This window comes from Enhydra lutris, unplaced genomic scaffold, assembly GCF_002288905.1.
Source record: "Enhydra lutris kenyoni isolate GAN:26980312 unplaced genomic scaffold, ASM228890v2 scaffoldscaffold5, whole genome shotgun sequence".
Classification (NCBI taxonomy): Eukaryota; Metazoa; Chordata; class Mammalia; order Carnivora; family Mustelidae; genus Enhydra; species Enhydra lutris.
The window spans coordinates 51060413-51076548 of NW_019154089.1; positions in this window are offsets into that span (position 1 = coordinate 51060413).

The window sequence follows — 16136 nt, forward strand, 5'->3', positions numbered from 1 at the left end:
CAGCTGACCTGTACCATGATCTTATTCCAGACTTTGAGAAGCAGATACAACAAGAAAGTGAAGAGGAGTCAGTTTCCTTTTTAAGAGCATGATGAAAATGGTGTCTATCACTTCTATTCTTGTCTTATTGGCTAGAAGTAGTCACCACAGCCACTTTTAGCAGCAAGGGAGAAAGGAAAATGTAGACTGAAAAGCAGTAACTATGTTTCAAACTAAAACTGGAGAATCTATTAGTAAAAGGAAGAAGGGGAGAATGAATGTTGGGGCCAACAAGGAGCCTCTACAAGGGTTGTAGACTCAGTAGTTATGCCAAAGTACACATCATGAAGAACACAGGCAGTGGTAGCCAATTCCACCTGCAGGACCAGAGAGGAGGCATTTGATCTTGGGATTAAATAATGCAAAATGACTTATCAGGTGAATGGACCTAGATCCAGCAGGACAGAACTTGCAGTTGCCCAATGGGGAAGTAAGACTTAATATTTAAACCAGGGCCATTTTTTCTGATCTCAGGTCTCTGATCCCAAGGAGCTTTAAGGAAAATTAAAACTCTAAAGCTAGGGCTCCAAATTTGGGTACTCCATGCATCTCTTGAAACTCTAAGCCATGTATGGGGATCAAAGGTTTTTCTCTTATTAGAACCTTAGAAGGGACAGTGACACAAAACTTTAAAATCCAATACATTGACCTGGGGAGGTGGACACCATGACAAAGTAGGTGAGCTGTTCTCAGGGGAACCGTGGACAATTAGAGACTGAGGCAGCTGTGTCTGAGACTCTTGATTTGAGTTTCCTGGCTATTTCTCTCATGTCAATCTTGGCAGGTGAGGTGAGGTATGTCTGATAGTATGACATTGAATATTTGTGCTGGCCTCTACCTCCCTACTCTGGAGCAGGTAAGGCTGTCCTTTCTTATTCTACCCCCATTCCCTGGAAGGTCGTTGACCTTGCTAGGGAGGCTCCTCACCATTTTCTTCTGTCTAGGCTCTGCATGCACCCTTTCTAAAGCAACTCTTTTCCTCTCTAAAAACAGCATACTTTATTCCCTAACTTCAGACCAAGTCGTGTGGTTTCTTAACTAAACTCTTTTCCATTACTAGAAGCAAAAAGGAGGGGATTTATTTTGGGTAAATGCAGAATGATAAAGGTGGCAGGGACAGGCAGGGAACTATAGACTGTGTACCGTGTACATCTCATATTTGTGTTGTCACTGAAAAGATTCAACTTTTTTCCAGTTTATTATGAGAAGCTGAATTTTGCCTGCACTGGTTACTTTACAATGTCTTTCAGAAAGGCAAAATCCTATTTTAAGTAAAATCTTAGGTCATTCTGGGCAGTGTTTTGTACCCATATTTTCACAGTGTCTCTCATAAAGGCCTTATGGGCCACCAGAGGATGCAGGAAGAAAAGAGGGGGAAGCTGAGGCAGCATGTTGTGGGTCTATCTCCAGCATGGTGATGTTTGGGAAATATTAACCACTGCCTCCTCCCTGCTCCTACCCATGCGTTTTCCTTCCTGCTTTGGCTCTTCCCGTCCCCCACTCCTCATATAAGAGACAGATATTCTGAACTCTTCACTCGGAGGAAAGTTGCCCATTGAAAACATTTAAGTAGAGAGTCTCTTCCTGGCTTTTGAATTCAGAAGTCTGAGACTTGGAGGTAGTAAAGGAGAAGAGTGGCATAAATAGAGTCACAAAGGAGAGGATTCTCAACTCCCCTGCCCTCTCAAATACCATTCTTTCCATCCCCCAGACTAGATGAGTATCCACACTGAGGGAAAGGAGAATGGAGAGATGGGGTGGGAAAAGAGGGCATGTTCCCAGGCTGAGAGGGAGCACCTGGGAGAGTTCAGGTGGGAAGGAATGGGGTCCATAGCTGCAAACCACATGCCAGCACCTGGGATCTTCTTGCAAGGTGAGTCAGAGCCACTTCTTTCCACTCTTGGGGACTGTACACAATGCCATAATACAGAGCTCTGCCAGCCATCCTTCCCACAAGAAATTGTGAGGACTTCATTTCACCACAGTGATCAGTTTCCCCTCCAACTTCCCAATGAAGACAATGCTCTAATATGATCTGGCTTTCCCCCCAACAAAGTCTCATATAATTGCTAAGTGCTGGAGGAGAATGGCCATTCAGATGGGGCTAGAAATAGGGAAAAGAAAATCCCTCTCTTTTCTTAGTCCCACCATAGACAGACTATACTTGAGGGAGGGGCTGAATGAACCAATGAGAAAACACTCTGAACCAAGAGAATAGTAACCTTCCTCCTGCTTAATAATATAGTTTTATGTGTAGGATTTTGTTTGGAAAATAAATGAGATCTACCACTTAAAAAGTAAAAATCTCTAGATTCTAGTGAATAGGGCATGGACTTGAAATCATACTGGGGTTGCAATTCAACTTCAGCAAGTGTCTGTCATCAGCAAAATGGGGGAATAATATTTAATTCTGAGGGTCACTCTATGGTTGAAGTACATGCTTCAGTGCCTGTCATATAGGTATTTAGTGCAGGCAAGCTTTTTCTACCATCTGCTTTCATCAAGAGGGTAAAAAATGTGGCAGATGACAGTGTTAAACCATCTGTCTCCCCAGTCATTAGCTTTTATCCAAAAACCCTCCCCAGGAGGTCTCTTTCCACAAGTGAAAATTATGATACTAGAAAACAGACTTCAAATTTCTGGCTTTCAATTTCAAAGCCACTTTCTAAAAGGTAGGGGAAATTTAGAACAATTGTTTTTCAGGCAAGATATGTTCTTCTTTCCCTATCTCATCTGAAGCCTGTCCAATACATACAACCACTCCTACCCATGTCTCTCTCTTTCTCTCATAACTAGATAAAGAGCTTCTAAATGGGGAAGGGGAGGGAAATCAAGAGAGTAGAAAAGAGAGAATTGTCTTCTGGTGAGCACTCATGATGTGGAGTCCAGCATCCTGACACCTCTCTGCACTAGCATATAAATCCACGGTAAGGGAGAAGGTCCCAAGATAGGTTTGGGGGATGCAAGAATAGAAGGGACCTGTGCTTCACTTCTCAACAGCATGCTTGGAAGTGGCCATCCCACAGGTTTCCGTAAACCTCTAGGTCACTGGAGAGTAGAATAGAAATGGTATTCCAGTACATGGTAGTAAGTACTACACTGCCTTTATTACTATAGCTTTATAGATCAGTTCTTTTTAAAAAGATTTACTTATTTATTTAAGAGAGAGAGAGAGAGAGAGAGAGAGTCCCTCCTGGGCACTGAGCCTGATGCAGGGTTCAATCCCAAGACCCTGAGATCATGACCTGAGCTGAAATCAAGAGTCAGATGCTTAACCAACTGAGCCACCCAGGTTAAGTTTTGTTGTCAGGAAGTATGAAGTCCTCTAACTTTGTCCTTTTCCTCAAGAACGTTTTGGCTATTTGGGGAGTCTTGCATTTCTGCGAATTTTAGGATTAGGTTGTCAATTTCTGCATATAAGGCAGCTGAAATTTGATAGGGTTACATGAAATCTAAAAATTAGTTTTGGGAGTATTGATATATAAACAATATTAAGTCTTCCAATTCATTAAAATAGGGTATTTTTCCATTTCTAAGGTTTTCACTAATTTCTTCAAAATGTTTTGTGGATTTTAGTTTTCATGTCTCATATTCTTTTTTTTTTTTCATTTATTCCTAGGTATTTTAATCCCTTTGATGCTCCTGTAAATGGTCTTGTCTTCTTAATTTCCTTTTCATATTATTTGCTCTGGTATAATAATGCAATTGTTTTTAGAATATGAATCTTATATCCTGTAATCTTTCTCAACTCACTTATTCTAATAGTTTTTTTTTTTCCCCTTGTGGATTGATTAGCAATTTCTGTACACAAATCATGTCATTTTTGAAGAGGGGTAGTTTTCCTTTTCTTTCTTTCTGATTTGGAATGTGTTTAATTCTTTTACTTGACTACATCCCCTGGTTAGAGTTTCCAGTACAATGCTGAGCAGAACTGGTGTGAGTGGACACTCTTGTTTTGTTTCTGATTGTAGGGGGAAAGCATTTAGCCACTCATCATTGAACCTGGTATCAGCTATGGGTTTTTTTAGTTGCCTCTTATCAGATTGAGGAATTTCCTTCCTATCCCTACTTTGTTGAGTATTTTAATCATGAAAAGGTGTTGTATTTTGTCAAATGCTTTTTGCATCTATTGAGGTGATTATGTGGCTTTTTCTTTTGTTTTACCAATAGGATTAATGACTTGTATTAATTTCCAGATGTTAAATGGATCTTATATTCCTTGGTCATGACTTTGTTATGTTACTAGATTCAATTTGGCTAGTTGAGGATTTTTACATCTACATTCATACAGGACATTGATCTTGTGATGTCTTTTTTGTTTTGATATAGGGTAATACTGGCATCTTAGAATAAATTAGGATTTCTCACAAGCTTTTTTATATTTTGAAAGAATCTGTGAATGATTAGCATTAGATCTTCTCTAAATATTTGATAGGATTTATCAGTGAAGTCACATAGGCCTTTTCTTTGTGGGAAGTTTTAAAATTACTAATTCAATCTCTTTATTTATTTAGGGTTATTCAGATTTTCTATTTCTTCTTGAGTCAATTTTGATAGTTTGTGTCTTCCTCAGAATTTATCACCTCAATTATATAATTTGTTGTCATACCATTGTTTATAGTATTCCCTTATAATCATTTTTATTATTGTAGGATATATAGTGATGTCTCCTTTTTCATTCCTGAATTCTTAGTCTGAATTCCTGAATTCTTGAATTCCTGAATTTCTTAGTCTAGTTAAAGGTTTTTATAAATTTTGTTGATCTCTTCAAATATCTAATTTTTTTTTAAGGTTTTATTTTTGTATTTGACAGACAGAGATCACAAGTAGGCAGAGAGGCAGGCAGAGAGAGAGGAGGAAGCAGGCTCCCCGCTGAGCAGAGAGCCCGACAGACATGGGGCCCCATCCCAGGACCCCAGGATCATGACCCAAGCCGAAGGCAGAGGCTTTAACCCACTAAGCCACCCAGGCGCCCCTTCAAATATCTAATTTATCAAAGTATATACTTTTAAGAAAATCATGGAGAGAAGAGAAGAGGGGAGGTTAATACTTTGTGAGTCTATCCCTTACAGCCTCATATCTGATTAGGGAAAGTATTACTAACAAAAGAGTCATATTTTAGTATTATAGTATGATTAGCTAGAATGATAGCACAAATACAAGAAAAGATGAATCATAGTTCAGATGATGTGATTTAAAGAATTGTATGTTGTTAGTGGAATTCCAATGAGACTGATTGAAAAGCTCTTATTTTACATTATGTGATAAGCTCACAGATATGTACAGGGCACAGAAATCTCCTTCTTTGAAACTGCGTTTTATTTCGTGGTAGCTACAAGTGTGGTGGAAAGCACATTCAACTAATAGGACATGAAATGTTCTTTCTAGGTCTGAGAGATTGGACAAGATTAATGTGTGGCTGAATGAAGGGTGGTTATATGTTCAGAGTTTGGCTCCTTCCAAGGTATATCATCTTTAAATTGTATTCTTTGAGGAATACTGGTATAACAGTTAATACAATGGGGTTGGAATCATATAGACCTGCATTCTTAAAATAACAGTGTGACCCCTGGAGAGGTTATTCAACATCTCAAAGTTTGGGTTTCCTATTAAATAAGGTTGTTGTCATAATCAAATGAGATAAAACAAGATGTTCAGCATGTATTAGTGATGATGGTAGCGGTGATGATGATGACAACAATGACGAAGGGCAGTGAGCCCCATAAATATGCATTTACTCACTTGGGTCTTTCTGGAGATAATGCTAATTTCAAGCCTCTTCAGACTTGCCCTTCTCTCATTGCAATGCGGCCCTTCAGGGGACTGATTTTCACTGGTAGCTTTCTTACTATGAGCTGTGTTTTTCTTTCCTACCTGGGTTTTTTCCCACTCACCATTCAGAACTTTCAGAATTTTCTTTTGATAAAAGTACTCAGAATTCCTTCTGCCCTCCCCCCACCCCCAATACTCAGAATTCCTTCTGCCCTCCCCCCACTCCCAATTATGAATGTATCAATTCCTAATTACTTGCTGGTATTCATAAAGGATTCTTACTTTGCATCATTCATTCCCTCAGTTGCTTCATAAACAAACATTTCTTGTAATTGTAGAACATCTACCTAGAAAGTTGAGGGAAAGGGGTGGTTTCTTTTTTTCAGTGTTACCAGAGAAAGACTGAAAGTGATGCCTTATGACTAACATTTGAAGAAATGAGATGATTTGTGTTGATGAAGTCTTTGGAGTAGGTGGTTAATATTTAGTATATACTTCTAATAGCCTTTTCCATTATTATCTGGACTAAACTTTAAAATTTCATTTTCCAAGTGATGAAATTAAAAATTTCAAAATAACAATAACTTTAAATACTGTAAAATATACTTTTGGATCCCATTTTTCAGGTCACTTGGGAATGTATAACACAGTGATGAAATATCATCTTTTTGACCAAAAAGGGAAAAAAGTGCTATACCCTATACCACAGTGAGCCAAAATCAATGAGAACACAAAGGGGGGAGGTGGAGAACCACAACCTATATCTATGTATAAGAAAACTGACCACGAAAAACATTTATCATCATTATTATTATTTTTGCCAAGTGAGGAGCATATAAAAACTCATGTGAGTAAGAAGGAAAGATTGATGTAGGAAATGTTTATCTGTCATAAAGCATTAAAATAAATAAAAACTGTGGTGAAGACTGCTTATTTTACAACTCCTTCCATCAGTAAGGTGAGTTTTTAAAATCATTCTAGGGAGTGGGTAGCTTTGTTTCTTCTTCCCTATCTGTCTCCTCCTCCTAACCTCCTAAGAGTAGGTTAACTGGGGAGGTAACACTCAAGGGCTGCATCTATGCAGCAATAGAACAGGATGCTGCAAGGGGAAAGGCTCAGTGTATTGTGTGACTGACCTCCAAAGATTAATTGGCCTGCTTTCATTTTAAATTACCTGACGCTGGGGATTTAATAGAAAGAGTCCAGGTTTGCATGTGATCAGAACAGCAGAAGCCAAGTAGCAGAATTAACTTTTGGTGCAGAAGACAACAGAAAAAGCAGACTTGAGGGCCCAGCCAGTAGTAATAGTCACCATTTGCTGAATACCTGTTATTTGCTGGGTTCCTGCTAAATGCCTTAAGGCTCATATCTTTGCAAAAACATTATTATGTGCATTTTAAAAATTGAAAACAGATTCAGAGGACTGGCTTGCACAGCTGGGTTCATTCCACCATCCTGTAATTTCTCTTTGATGTGATCTGTACCTCTCTAAGTTTGCTGAATAAGGGAAGTTTGAAAATTAAGTTAATTCATATAGTAGTTTAAAGCTCATTTTCTTTTTTAAAATTTTATTTATTTATTTATTTTAGAGAGAGAGAGAGAGAGAGAGATTGAGAAGGGGCAGAGGAAGAGAATATCCATGCAGACTTCCAGTGAGCATGGAGACTGACGTAGAACTTGATCTCACCAGCCATGAGATCAGGACTTGAACTGAAACCAGGAGTTGGGCACTTAACCGATGAACCACTTTGGAGTCCCTAAGCTCATATTCTTCTGCTAAGGTCTGTAGACATCAAGAATTACTGTTCATGGACACCTGGGTGTCTCAGTGGGTTAAGCCTCTGCCTTCAGCTCAGGCCATGGTCTCGGGGTCCTGGGGTCGAGCCCCACATCAGGCTCTCTGCTCAGTTGGGATCCTGCTTCCCCCTCTCTCTCTGCCTGCCTCTCTGCTTACTTGTGATCTCTCTCTCTCTCAAATAAATAAATAAAGTCTTAAAAAAAAAAGAATTGCTACTCATGGGTTTTCAGGAAAGCCTTCACATACATGGAGAACATTACTAAAATACATGCAAATCTCAAATCCTCCATGTTTTTATTCCTGCACCATCTCCCAACCCTTTAGCTATCTAAAAGGATTCTACAGTGTCTCTCTGTGATTTCCTGCTCTTGTTTAATTAAAATCAATTCTTAATGAAAGTAAACTGTAGTATTTTTTAAAAAAGATTTATTAATTTATTTGAGAAAGAGAGTGGAACAAGGGGCAGAAGGAGAGGATGAGAGAAGAACTCAAGTAGGCCCTTCGCTGAGCACAGAGCCCCACACAAGGCTGGAGGCAGGGCTGAATACTATGACCCTGTGATCATGACCTGAGCTGAAATCAATAGTTGGCCAGTTAACCGACTGAGCCATCCTGGCATCCTGAAAGTGAGCTTAAATATGTTTTTTACAGTCTTTCTCTCTCTTTGGTCCCTCTCCTCTTTTTCTTGCAGATAACAAACAACTGGTCTCATTCTGGTTGGCTACAGCTATTTCTGTCCCTGTTATGCTGCGATGAGTTGTTATGTTAAGCAATAACTTAACAATTGCAGGCAAGCATGTTCATGTTTCCCAGTAATTTACCAGCATGCTTGCTGAACAACAAAAAAAGGTGTTCAGGTAGGAAATTTTAGAGAGATTAGGTTTTCCTGTTTACATAGTTTAGGCAATAGTTCTAGCTTGACACACTGGCTTTTATTTTTGTGATGCATCAGAAGTTGATTTATTTTTGTGTTTTAGTCACTTAGCAGTAATTGTGCGCCATGAGACAGTTCAAATGAGTAGGATTTGATTTTTTTCCCCAGACAATAGAAACACAATAAAAATCTTGAACCTATTTTGAATTGAAATTAAAAGGACACCCCCCCCAACCCATTTTCTGCTTGGTTTCTGAAGCCCAGTTCATCCTAAACTCTTATATATCTATCAACCTGTTAACTTCTAAGCTGTTAGCCAACTTACGGTCTCAGTCAGCGTTTTAGGACAGAGCTATGTTGATATCAAATTTTGCTTACAGATACAAATTGTTTTTGAACAAATTGTGGGAACAAAGGGTTTTGTTTAATCTGACACTCAGCTTGTGGTTTATAGGTGTTAAAAACATTTTCCCCAATAAGGGAACACCCAAAATACATGTAATTAACACTTTGGTAATTATATAATAAAAATGAATGGATAGATGTTTTCTCTTCTGGATAATTCTGGAACTTAACAAATGCTAGGCCCACCAAGAGCTCATCTAGTGCCATTTTAAGTTGCATTTACATGTGTTTTCAGTAAAGAATATTTTCTGTGCAGCAGTATTCAGTATCGAAAATGTGATATCCAGATATCTTACCTGATACTCCAAAAAAAAAAAAAAAGAAGGAAAAAAAAGAAAAATTTGCCAGGTAATTTTATCTAGTCCTGTAAACAGCTTTTTATTTCAAAGATTTAAAAAATTTTATTCAGATATGAGTCATTATTCTAGTAAGGTGAATTAAACTGATCACTTAAAAGAAGGTAAGAATTGACTAAAGGAGCAGTTTGGTTCTTAAGGATGATTCTTAATAAATTAAGAACACTCAAGGATTAAAAAGAAGAACACAGAAAAATATGTTGCTCTCAGAACAGCAGAGTAAAATAGGATTTTGTTTTGTATTTTCTGTAATTTTCTCCAATCTGATTGAAGAGAATTCAATAGTGATTTTAATTCATGTTCCTTCTCAGTAAGTGTTTCACAGAAGCCTTATATAATTGGAAATAGGTCAGCCAGTGTCAGTAAGTGATTTATAATTGTGCAACACATTCTCATCAAAGTAGGTCAGGTCAGTGTCCTGCCAAGTACAATTCTACTTGTGTAAGTTCAGATGTCACAGTACACATCTATGTATCATTTGAAAAAAAAAGAAGAAAAAAATTGGGGTTACAGAGCCTTATTTCCAAAGCAATGAAATATGAGTTGCAATCCATTCAGTGGAATTGGGTAGAATTTCGAGACTAGCCACTCAGGCTTTAGGCCAGGATGGAAACAGATAGACAACAGCTATCTCTTAAAAATTGTCTTGAAAGCAAAATATCATTACTGTGGCATCAAATACTTTAGGAGTGTAGCAAATTAGGTAACACGGAAGGATGTTTAACTAGGTGCTATCGATAAATAAAACACTTCTTACGGCAACACATAGTTAAACAAACACAGAAAAAGCAAAGATTTCCCTTGTAAATATTCTTCTTTACCCATTCATCAGTCAATGGAAATTTGGGCTCTTTAGTTTGGCCATTGTTGATAATGCTGCTATAAACATCTGGGTTCATGTACCCCTTTGAATATGTACTTTTGTCTCCTTTGGGTAAGTACTTAGTAGTGCAATTTCTGGGTTTTAGAGTAGCTCTATTTTTAACTTTTTAAAGGAACCTCCATCCTGTTCTCCAGAGTGGCTGCACCAGTTTGCATACCCATGCAAGAATGTTCCACTTTCTCCATATCCTCTCCAAAAACTGTTAATTTTTGCCATTCTGACAGGTGTGAGGTGGTAGCTCATCATGGTTTTGGTTTATATTTCCCTGGTGATGAGTGATGTTGAACACCTTTTCATATGTCTGCTATTCTTTGGGAAAGTGACTATTCATGTCTTCTGCCCATTTCTTAACTGGAATATTTGTTTTTTGGGTGTTGAGTTTGATAAGTTCTTCATAGATTTTGGATACTAACCCTTTATCAGATATGTCATTTGCAAATATCTTCTCCCATTGCATAAGCTGCCTTTTAGTTTTATTGTTTGTTTCCTTCACTGTGCAGAAGATTTTTATCTTGTTAAAGTTCCAATAATTCATTTTTGCTTTTATTTCCCTTGCCTCCGGTGTGGTATCTAATAAGAAGTTGCTACCACTGAGGTCAAAGAGGTTTCTTCCTGTGTTCTCCTCTAGGATTTTGATGGCTTCTTCTCTCACATTTATCTCACATTACCATTCATCCATTTTGAGTTTATTTTTGTGTATAGTATAAGAAAGTGGTTCAGTTTAATTCTTCTGCATGTTTGCTGTCCAGTTTTCCCAACATCCTTTGTTGAAGAGACAGTCTTTTTTCCATCAGATATACTTTTCAGCTTTGTTGAAAATCAGTTACCCATATAGTTGTGGGTCTATTTCTGGGTTTTCTACTCTGTTCCATTGAACTGTGTGTCAGTTTTTGCACCAGTACCATACTATCTTGATGAATACAGCTTTGTAATATAGCTTAAAATCTGGAGTCATGATGCTTCCAGTTTTTTCTTTTTCAGGATTGTTTTCGCTATTCGGGGTCTTTTGTAGATCCATACAAATTTTAAGATTGTTCATTCTAGCTCTGTGAAAAATGCTGATAGTATTTTGATAGGGATTGCATTAAATGTGTAAATTGCTTGGGGAGTATAGACATTTTAACAATGTTTGTTCATCCAATCCATAAGCATGGATGCTTTTCCATTTCTTTGTGTCCTCTTCACTTTCTTTTGTAAGTGTTCTATAGTTTTCTAAATCTTTTACCTCTTTGGTTAGGTTTATTCCTATATACCTTATGGGTTTTGGTGTAATTGCAGATGGGTTCGATTCCTAGATTTTTTATTCTGCTTTTTCATTATTTGTATATAGAAAAGCAACAGATTTCTGTACATTGATTTTATATCCTGTGACTTTGCTGAGTTCATATATTAGTTCTAGCAATTTTTTGGTGGAGTCTTTTGGGTTTTCTACATAGAGTATCATGTCATCCATATATAGTGAAAGTTTGACTTCTTCTTTGCCAAGTTGTATGTCTTTTATTTCTTTTTGTTGTCTGATTGTTGAGGCTAAGGTTTCCAGTACTATCTTAAATAGTAATGATGAGAATGGACATCCTTGACTTGTTCCTGACCATAGAGGAAAGGCATTCAGTTTTTCCCATTTGAGAATGATATGAGCTGTGGGTCTTTCATATATGGCCTTTATGATGTTGATGTCTGTTCCATCTATTCCTACTTTGTTGAGGGCTTTTATCAAGAATGGATGCTCTATTTTGTCAAATGCTTTTTCTGCATCTATTGAGGGGATCATATGGTTCTTATCTGTTCTTTTATTATGTGGTATAACACATTGGATGATTTGTGAATATCAAACCAGGCCTGCAGCCCAGGAATAAATCCCACTTGATCACTATGTTGTGATCTCTCTCCTTTTGTTTATGATTTTATCTATTTGGGTCCTTTTTCTTTCTTTTTTTTCTGATAAGCCTGGTTAGGGGGTTATCAATTCTATTAATTTTTTCAAAGAATCAGCTCTTAGTTTTGTTGATCTGTTCTACTTTTTTTGTTGTTGTTGCTGTTGTTTCTATGTTTATTTCTAATATTTATTATTTTACCTTTTCTATTGGTTTTAGGCTTTATTTGCTGTTCTTTTTTTGTATCCTTTAGATGTAAGGTTAGGTTGTACATTTGAGACTTTTCTTGCTTCTTGAGTTAGGCCTGTATTGCAATATACTTCACTCTTAGGATTGCCTTTGCTGCATCCCAAAGGTATTACACTACTATGTTTTCATTTGCATTTATGTTCTTCTACTTTTTATTTCTTCTTTAATTTCCTGGTTAACCCATTCATTCTTTTTAGTAAGATGTCCTTAACCTCCATATATTTGTGGCCTTTCCAACTTTTTTCTTATGGTTGACTCTAAGTCTCATAGCATTGGGGTCTAAAAATATGCATGGCATGAGCTCAATCTTTTACAACTTGTTGAGGGCTGATTTGTGACCCAGTATATGAACTATTCTAAAGAATGTTCCAGGTGCACTCAAAAAGAAAAAATATGTATTCTCCTACTTTAGGATGAAATGTTCAAATATATCTGTTAAGTCCATCTGGTCCAGTGTGTCATTCAAAGCCATTGTTTCCATGTTGATTCTGCTTAGATGATCTGATCATTGCTGTAAGTGGGGTGTTAAAGTCTCCCACTATTATTGTATTATTATCATGAATTTCTTTATGTTTGTTATTAATTGATTTATATATTTGGGTACTCCAATTTGGGGGCACAAATATTGACAATTGTTAGTACTTCTTGATGGATTAAACCCCCTTAGTAATGAATATAGCGCTCTTCTTCATCTCTTGTTACAATCTTTTTCTTAAAATCTGGTTTACTTGATATAAGTATGGTTATTCTGGCTTTCTCTTGATGTCCATTAACAAGGTAGATTGTTCTCTAGCCCCTCACTTACTCTCCATTTCTTTCTTTCTTTCTTTCTTCCTCTCTCTCTCTCTTTCTTTATTTCCCTTCCTTCTTTCCTTCCTTCCTTCCTTTTTTTGTTAAGATCTCATTTATTTATCTGAAAGAGAAAGAGTGGGAGTGTGGGGAAGGGCAGAGGGAGAAAGAGAAAGAGGGAGAAGGAGAAGCAGACTCCCCACTGAGCAGGGAGCCTGATGTGGGGTTCAGTCCCAGAACCTGGAGATCACGACCTGAGCCAAAGTCACATGCATAGCTGACAGCCACCCAAGTGCTCCTCCATCCCATCACTTTCGATCTGGAGGTGTCTTTAGGTCTAAAATGAGTCTCTTGAGTGCCTGGGTGGCTAAGTGGGTTAAAACCTCTGCCTTCGGCTCAGATCATGATCCCAGGGTCCTGGGATCAAGATCCACATCAGGCTTTCTGCTCTGTGGGGCGTCTCCTTCCTCCTCTCTCTGCCTGCCTCTATGCCTACTTGTGATTTCTGTCTAATAAATAAATAAAATAAAAAAATGAGTCTCTTGTGTCTGATATCCATTTGTATGTCTTCATTGGAGAAGTGTCTGTTCATATCTTCTGCCCATTTTTTGATATGATTATCTGTTTTGTGTGTGTTGAGTTTGAGGAGATCTTTATAGATCCTAGATATAAACCTTTTGTCCGTACTGTCATTTGCAAATATCTTCTCCCATTCCATGGGTTGCCTCTTTGTTTTCTTGACTGTTTCCTTTGCTGTGCAGAAGCTTTTGATTTTGATGAAGTCCCAAAAGTTTATTTTCGGTTTTGTTTCCTTTGCCTTTGGAGACATATCTTGAAAGAAGTTGCTGGTGGCTGATATCGAAGAGATTACTGTCTATGTTCTCCTCTAGGATTCTGATGGATTTTTGTCTCACATTGAGGTCTTTTATCCATTTTGAGTTTATTTTTGTGTACGGTGTAAGAGAATGGTTGAGTTTCATTCTTCTATATATAACTGTCCAGTTTTCCCAGCACCATTTATTGAAGAGAGTGTCTTTTTTCCACTGTATATTTTTTTCCTGTTTTGTCGAAGATTATTTAACCATAGAGTTGAGGGTCCATATCTGGGCTCTCTACTCTGTTCCACTGGTCTATGTGTCTGTTTTTATGCCAGTACCATGCTGTCTTGGTGACCACAGCTTTGTAGTAAAGCTTGAAATCAGGTAATGTGATGCCCCCAGTTTTATTTTTGATTTTCAACATTTCCTTAGCAATTCTGGGTCTCTTCTGGTTCCATACAAATTTCTGGATTATTTGCTTGAGCTCTTTGAAAAATATCAGTGGAATTTTGATCGGAATGGCATTAAAAGTATAGATTGCTCTAGGCAGTATAGACATTTTAACAATGTTTATGCTTCCGATCCAAGAGCATGGAATGGTTTTCCATCTTTCTTCAATTTCTTTCATGAGTGTTCTGTAGTTCCTCGAGTACAGATCTTTTACCTCTTTGGTTAGGTTTATTCCCAGGTATCTTATGGTTCTTGGTGCTATAGTAAATGGAATCAATTCTCTAATTTCCCTTTCTGTATTTTCATTGCTAGTGTATAAGAAAGCCACTGATTTCTGTACATTGACGTTGTATCCTGCCATGTTACTGAAGTGCTGTATGAGTTCTAGTATTTTGGGGGTGGAGTCTTTTGGGTTTTCCATATAAAGAATCATGTCATCTGTGAAGAGAGAGAGTTTGACTTCTTCATTGCCAATTTGGATACTTTTATTTCTCTTAGTTGTCTGATTGCTGTTGCTAGGACTTCATCATCACTAGCCATTGGGAGATTCAAATTAATACCACATTGAGATACCACCTTACACCACTTAGAATGGCCAAAATTAGCAAGATAGGAAACAACATGTGTTGGAGGGAATGTGGAGAAAGGGAAACCCTCTTACACTGTTGGTGGGAATGCAAGTTGGTGCATCCACTTTGGAGAACAGTGTGAAGATTCCTCAAGAAATTAAAAATAGAGCTTCCCTATGACCCTGTAATTCCACTACTGGGTATTTACCCCAAAGATACAGATATAGTGAAAAGAAGGGCCATCTGTACCCCAATGTTTATAGCAGCAATGACCATGGTCACCAAACTGTGGAAAGAACCAAGATGCCCTTCAACGGACGAATGGATATGGAAGATGTGGTCCATATACACTATGGAGTCTTATGCCTCCATCAGAAAGGATGAATACCCAACTTTTGTAGCAACATGGATAGGACTGGAAGAGATTATGCTGAGTGAAATAAGTCAAGCAGAGAGAGTCAATTATCACATGGTTTCACTTATTTGTGGAGCAAAACAAATAGCATGGAGGACAAGGGGAGTTAGAGAGGAGAAGGGAGTTGGGGGAAATTGGAAGGGGAGGTGAACCATGAGAGACTATGGACTCTGAAAAACAATCTGAGGGGTTTGAAGCAGCGGGGGTGGGAGGTTAGGGGAAACAGGTGGTGGTATTAGAGAGGGCACAGGTTGCATGGAGCACTGGGTGTGGTGCAAAAACAAAGAATACTGTTATGCTGAAAATAAAAAAAAATTAAAAATATGTAAATTTAAAAAATGAGTCTCGAGGGAGGAGTCAAGATGGCAGAGAAGTAGCAGGCTGAGACTACTTCAGGTAGCGGAAGATCAGCTAGATAGCTTATCTAAAGGTTGCAAACACCTACAAATCCAGTGGGAGATCGAAGAGAAGAAGAACAGCAATTGTAGAAACAGAAAATCAACCACTTTCTGAAAGTTTATCTAATATATATATATATTTTTCCTTTTTATATTTTTTCTTTATTCGTTTTCTTCTTTTGTTTCATTTTTTTTTTCTTTCTGAACCTCTTTTTATCCCCTTTATCCCCCCTCATGATTTGGGATCTCTTCTGATTTGGTTAAAGCATATTTTCCTGGGGTTGTTGCCACCCTTTTAGTATTATACTTGCTCCTTCATATACTCTTATCTGGACAAAATGACAAGGCGGAAAAATTCACCACAAAAAAAAAGAACAAGAGGCAGTACCAAAGGCTAGGGACCTAATCAATACAGACATTGGTAATATGTCAGATCTAGAGTTCAGA